The sequence below is a fragment of the Meriones unguiculatus genome, chromosome 18 (genome assembly GCF_030254825.1).
Source record: "Meriones unguiculatus strain TT.TT164.6M chromosome 18, Bangor_MerUng_6.1, whole genome shotgun sequence".
In the NCBI taxonomy this organism is placed as follows: Eukaryota; Metazoa; Chordata; class Mammalia; order Rodentia; family Muridae; genus Meriones; species Meriones unguiculatus.
In genome coordinates, this window is record NC_083365.1 from 50,049,507 (window position 1) to 50,056,383 (window position 6,877).

Sequence of the window (6,877 nt, forward strand, 5' to 3'; positions counted from 1 at the left end):
GAGTTCAATGTCAGAAGCTGGGTATGGTAGCTGATGTCATCAATACCAAAACTTGGGAGACAGAGGCAGGTAGATCTCTGTGAGCTCGAGGCCAGCCCTTTCTACCTAATGAGTTTTAGACCAGATACACAAGCCAGATACACAGAGAGACCTTGTCCCAAAACCAAACCAAAACTCCTAAGCCCCAAACAACAGCAGCAACAACAACAACGAGTTCAAGGTCAGATTAGGGGGATGATTCAGTTGGGGAAAGTACTTGCTGAGCAAGCGAGAACCTGAGTTCAGATTCCCAGCAACCATATGAAAAGGCTAGGCGTTATGTGTCTGTAACACTAGTGTGGGAAGACAGAGATTTGGGATGGGAAGTTGCAGGTGGAGTCTCAGAAAGGGTTGCCAAGCCAGTCTAGCCAACTGGTGAATGCCTGATAGGAGACTATCTCAAAGATAAAGTGGGGGGGCCACCCAGAAAGACATCACATCAGGAGACCTCTGGCCTTCACATGCACATGAATATACACTATACAGGAATACACACAGAGACAGACAGACAGGCACCCCCCCCTCACATACACACACACTCATAAAATGTGTAGTTCTCTTAAAAAAAAAAGTTCAAGCCCGGTGGCTCACACTTTCAATCCCAGCCCTCTGAAGGCAGAGGCAGACAGATCTCTGTGAGTTTGAGGCCTTCTTGGTCCATAGAGGGAGTTCCAGGCCAGCTAGGCCTACCTAGCAAGACCCCATCTTAAAAACAGAAAAAAAAAAAAAAAAAAAGAGTAGTTCAAGGTCATCCTTGGCTACCTAGAGTTTAAAGCTAGCCTGGACTATATGAAACCATGTCTCAAAAGAAGACAAGGAAGAAGAGGAGAAAGAAGAAAGAGCTCCAATCAGGAGCACCGAGTGAACAGACCTCTGTAGGGTCTTTGGTGCTATTGACCCATAAGGTGGAAATGAATATATATGGTTACCAGAGCCTGTTGTTACTAAGCTTTTTGTATATTAATATTTTGTGGTTTGTTGTTTTCATTCAATTTTTAAAATGTATTCTTCAACATTTTCATATATAATTTGTATCTTGATGATATCCTCCTCTATACTCCTCCCTAAAAGAACCCCCTAAAATGTCCTCTTCCTTTAGTAGCTCCTCAGCTAAGGGTAGAGCCTCATGAGATCCTCCTTGGAATTTTGACTGTCTTGGTCTTATGTAGATCTTGTGTAACCACAGCTGCTGTGAGTTCCTGAGTGCAAATGTCATGTCTTGTCCAGATGCCATTTCAAAGCACTCTCCCATATCCTCCTACTTTTTTTGTTTGTTTTTTTTTTGTTTGTTTTGAGGCAGGGTTTCTCTGTGTAGCCCTGGCTGCCCAGGAACTCACTCTGCAGACCAGGCTGGCCTCGAACTCCGCCTGCGTCTGCCTCCCAAGTGCTGAGATTAAATGCATGTTCATCCACTGTCCAGTGAGCAGAAGGGTTTTAAATAACTTTCCAGAGTAGAAAAGAAAAGAAAATCTCTAAACAGATTGGGAAATATCTCCACTGACATTTATCGCCATCATTATTTTTGCAGAGAAAGAAACAAAGGTATGGAATGTTGGCACAGTGGCAAAGAAATGACAGTCCTGAAAGTGTGAGGCTAAGACAGATGGGTACACTCCTTTAATCCCAGTACTTAGGAAACAGAGGCAGGCAGATCTCTGAGAGTTCAAGGCCAGCCTGCATAGTAAGTCCCAAGTCAGTTAGCGCTCCCTAGTGAGACCTCTCAAAGACGAAGAAGGAAAGAATAGTATAGAATGAAAAGGGACCATTTAAGAATATTTTATTTTTAAGACAGCGTCTCACTATGTAGCCTGGAATAGCCTCAAACTCATGATTCTCCTGCCTCTGTCTGAGTGCTGGGATTGCATTGTGCCTTACATTGCTTGAAATTAAAAGTATTGTTGAATCAAGGTGAGAGGGAGAGAGAAAGAAATTAAGCTCTATGGTCGTTAAAAAAAACGATTATTGAATGGTTTTTATTTTCTCTCTCTAGGCTGTTCTTTTCCTTCTCTAAGACTTATTATTTATTTTTACATATGTGAGTGTTTTGCCTGCATGTACGCATGTGTACCGTGTGTGTGCCTGGTGCCCTTGGGAGTTAGAAGGTGTCAAGTCCCCTAGAACTGAAGTTACCCGTGGTTGTGAGCCACTCTGAGGGTGCTGGGAATTGAACCTGGGTACTATGACTAACTAACTGCTGAGCCATCTCTCAGGCCTGAATGAGTTTTTGTCTTGGTTTGTTGGTTGACACAAGGTCTCACCTTACAGCCTTAGAGAGCCTGAGTCCTGCTATGTGGACCGTCTGTGTCTCAAACTCACAGACATCTACCTGCCTCTGCCCCCCAAATACTGAGATTAAGGGTGAACCACCTTTCTCCAGCTGAATGACTGTTCTTTGTGTGAGTGTGCATGAGTGTTTGTGTGTGAGTATGTGTGTTGTGTGTGTGTGTGTGATCAAGTGGGCGTGCATACACCCCGGTTGAGTGAAGGGCCTCACACATGCTAAACAAACACTCTATCAGACCCCGATGTCTCCTCCATCCCCCATCAATACAACCTTATTTGAGTTAGTGGTTCTTTGATTCTCTTTCTTAGCCTGGCTGAGGACTGAAAACTGTTAGGGAAATCTCTGCCAAAAGTGCTAAATGCAAGGCTACAGAGTTAAGGCAGTTACTAGGCTGGCATGAACTGTGACCCCGGCCCACTGTACGTATTATTTAATTCTAAAATAACAGAGATAACACACAATGGACTTTTTACTTGCCACTTTCTCCTTATCTTTCTTCCTTTTGTGAGCTTGAAACATCGTGTACTTTTATTCAGTCCCTCAGGAAAAAAGCAAATCCCTTTGGCCATTCCAGTTCCCTCATGTCCTGGAGAAGAACAGTCTCTATCTGATATTTCAGCTGGAAGGCAGGATGGCAGATTCTTTCCAATGGGGTGGCAACTTCCTCCCTTTTTTCAGAACACACCCCTTCCCAAAATTCCACCCTCTTGGGCCAGAGGCGACAGTACATGCCCACATCCCTTCCTTTTCCTTCTACGCCCATGGCCTGGGAATGGCACAGAGCTTGAGGGTGGGGGGCACACTGCAGGCCTCTGGAGAGCCTGGGAGGGGCCTGTCATTCATGCCTTGCCTTCTTGGTTCATCTTTCAAGTCAACTATCAGCAGTGATTTTCCTGCATCTGAAGTATAATCATTTCATCCCACCCATTTAAGAACTGCCTTTTGAAATGGGATGGACATCAGAAGAGGAAGAAAACAGGGAACAGGACAGGAGCCTACCACAGAGGGACTCTGCAGGGTATCAAAGCAGAGGCTGAGACTCATAGCCAAACTTTGGGCAGAGTGCAGGGAATCTTATGAAAGAAGGGAGAGATAGAAAGATCTAGAAGGGACTAGAGCTCTACAAGGAGAGAGAGAGAGAAAAAAAAAAACTCTGGGCACAGGGGTCTTTTCTGAGACTGGTTCTCCAACCAAGGACCATGTATGGAGATAACCTAGAACCTTTGCACAGATGTAGCCCATTGCAGCTCAGTATCCAAGTGGGTTCCCTAGTAATGGGAACAGGGGCTGTCTCTGACATGAACTTAGTGGCTGGCTCTTTGATTACCTCCCCCCTGAGGGGGTGTGTGTGCATCTTTACCAGGCCACAGAGGAAGACAATGCAGCCGGTCCTGATGAGACCTGATAGGTTAAGGTCAGAGGGAAGGAGAGGAGGATCTCTGCTATCAGTGGACTTGGGGAGGGGCATGGGGGAGATGAGAGGGGGCAGGGTGGAATTGGGAGAGGACCAGGTATGGGGCTTCAGCTCTGATACAAAGTGAAAAAACTGTAATTAATAAAACAATAAATACATTATAAAGAAAAAAGAACTGCCTTTTGGGTCCCAACAAGTGTTTTCAAACCCTGGCCCGGTCTGTGCATGATTAGCATGAAGAGATCATTTTATCCAGATGCAAGTCCTAAAGCTTCCAGTAGACCTTGGAATCTGTATATATCTAGATTGTGTAGCCTACAAGTGATAGAAACCCAGATTATCTTAGGGTCTAAAAAGGAATTCATTCTTTCCTCTTCTAGGAAGTTCGGAGATAGAACTGTCTTAGTCATACTTTGTGTGTGTGTGTGCTCGCGGTCTGTGTTGTGTTTTCTTTTGAGGTGGAACCTCGAGTATTCTAGGTTAACTTCCAAGTCTTTTTTTTTTAATTAATTAATTTATTTTATGTTTATGAGTGTTCTGTTTTCATGCACACCAGAAGAGGGAATCAGATTCCATTACAGATGGTTGTGAGCCACCATGTGGTTGACGGAATTGAACTCAAAACCTCTGGAAAAGCAGCCAGTGCTCTTAACCGCTGAGCCATCTCTCCAGCCCTTTTCCTCCTCCTCCTTCTCCTGCTCCTCAATTAATTGAATAAAAGCACATGATATTTCAAGCTCACAAAAGGAAAAAAGACAAGGGTAAAGTTGCAAGCTAAAACGTCCATTGTGTGTGTGTGTGTGATTTTGTTTTTGTTGTTGTTGTTGTTTATGTTTTGAGACGGTGTTTCTCTGTGTAGCCTTGGCTATCCTGGGCTTGCTTTGTAGACCAAGCTGGCCTTGAACTCATAGTAATCTGCCTGCCTCTGTCTCCCCAAGCGCTGAGATTATAGCCTCCAAGTCTATACAGCAGAAAATGGACTTGAATTTTTTATCCTCTTGCCTCTACCTTCCAGGAGCTGGGATTAAAGGCATATACTACCATGTTGGACAAATATATATATGTATATATGTCCAACATGGTATTATATATATATGCATATATATATATATTCTCCTGTATCTCAGCTTATCCTTGAATTCCATATGTAGATTAGCTTTGAATTTTTGATACAGCTGCCTCTCCCACTTAAGTGCTGAATTAACAGGCATAGATCACCATGTCTGTCTCATGTGCTGTTTGGAATAGAACCCAGGGCTTTGAACATGCTAGGCAAGCACTCTTCCATCTGAGCTACATACACCTCACGTAAGTTAATGACATTTATATGCTACATGCAGCCACTTAAAAAAAAATGGCTTGCTGGGCAGTGGTGGCCCATACCTTTAATCCCAGCACCTGGGAGGCAGAGGCCAGCCTGTTCTACAGAGTGAGTTCCAGGACAGTCAGGGCTACACAGAAAAACCCTGTCCCCAAAACACAAACAAACAAACAAATAAACAATGACAAAAAAGGCTAATGATGGCCATTCCCCTTGAACATCAGACTGATATCTTCAGAGTAAAAAGGGTACTTTTAAAACTAGCATCCACAGTTTTCATATGTTTGTCTGTTTTCTTTTTCTTTTCTTTTTGGTTTTTCAAGACAGGGTTTCTCTGAGTAACTGCCCAGGCTGTCCTAGACCTCACTTTATAGATCAGGCTGGCCTCAAACTCACAGAAATCCAATTGTCTCTGCCTCCCAAGTACTGGGATTAAAGGCTAAGATATATATATATATATATATATATATATATATTTTTTTTTTTTTTTTTTTTTTTTTTTTTTCCAGACAGAGTTTTTCTGGCTGTCCTGGAACTCACTCTGTAGATCAGGCTGGCCTTGAACTCACAGAGATCTGCCTGTCTCTCTGCCTCCTGAGTGCTGGGATAAAAATCATGTGCCACTATGCCCAGCCAGTTTTCTTGTAATAGAGGAAACCACACAGTTTTCCTTCTTTTCTCTTAAAGCTTCTGTGATATCAAGTAGGGGAGGTTTTTTTTGGGGGGACTGAGAAGGGAGTAACCCTAAAAATCCCAGGTCTTCCAGGGGGTGGGAGATGGTGGAAAGGATAGTTCTGCTACTCTCAAAAGTAAGGGCTTGTCACTTCCGAGGCAGAGGCAGGCAGCTCTCTGAGTTCCGGAACAGCTAGGACTATACAGCGAAACCCTGTCTTGAACCCCCCCCAAACAAAACTGAAGAAGTTATTAATCTCAGCACCTGGGAGGCAGAGGCAGAAGCAGTCAGATCTCTGTGGACTTGAGATTGGCTACATACTGATCCCTGTCTCAAACAACGATACCATCAAAAAAAAGAAGAGTTCCCTGATGCCAGATAGAATGGCTAATGGACTTGATCACAGATCTTGGAAGCCTGAGGCAGGGGGATCATGAGTTTAGGCCAGCCTGGGCTACACAGTAAGACCCAACAACCTCTCTTATCAACTGCCCTCTAAATCCATTGACATTGTAGCCCAGTGGTAGAATGGAGTGTGAGGCTCTGGCTTGTGTTTCCAGTACTGAAAAGAATGGAGGAAAACAAAATAGTACCTCTTGGATTTCTTCAAATGCAGCTCATCTTTCTGCTTTTGCCTGGGCTTACATCCCAACTTCTTTTGAGCCTGCTGCCGCATCTTTCTCTGAACTAGGGGATCACTTCAGCACAGGCAGTTCCTGGTAGACTCAGTTCATCTGGTGGACTCAGAAAACATGCATCCTCCTGGTCTCAGCTCAACTCACTGTGTTTCTCTTTCCTTCCTTCCTTCCTTCCTTCCTTCCTTCCTTCCTTCCTTCCTTCCTTCCTTCCTTCCTTCCTTCCTTTCCTTTCTTTCTCTTTCTCTTTTTCTCTCTTTCTTTCTCTCTCTTTCTCTTTCTTTCCCTCCCTCCCTCCCTCCCTCCCTCCCTCCCTCCCTCCCTCCCTCCTTTCTTTCCTTTCTTTCTTTCTTTCTTTCTTTCTTTCTTTCTTTCTTTCTTTCTTTCTTTCTTTCTTTCTTTCTTTCTTTCTTTCTTTCTTTCCCCAAAGCCAGATCTTGGTCCCAATCAACACAGATGAAAAAATTCATTGCTGAAGTATTGCTGTTACTATTATTTTCAGCCAGGAGCT